The sequence below is a fragment of the Aplysia californica genome, unplaced genomic scaffold (assembly GCF_000002075.1).
Source record: "Aplysia californica isolate F4 #8 unplaced genomic scaffold, AplCal3.0 scaffold03358, whole genome shotgun sequence".
Taxonomy (NCBI): Eukaryota; Metazoa; Mollusca; class Gastropoda; order Aplysiida; family Aplysiidae; genus Aplysia; species Aplysia californica.
This window is the reverse complement of record NW_004800628.1, coordinates 1,834-2,065: the sequence shown is the minus strand read 5'-3', so window position 1 is coordinate 2,065 and position 232 is coordinate 1,834.

Below are 232 nucleotides of genomic sequence, written 5' to 3'. Positions count from 1 at the left end.
CATGTATAGATAATAATGTTATTTTCATTCCATTTTTCATTGAGTATTTTTGCTGTCTCTTTTCTTTCAACAGTTTCGCTATCTCTTTCCTTTCAATATCATTGCTACCTTTCTTTCAATACTATACTTACAATCTCTTTTCGTTCAACAGCTTCGCTATCTCTTTTCTTTAAAAAGTCCTACTACTATCCCTTTCCTTTACTTGCTATCCCTTTCCTTTTAATATCTTTGT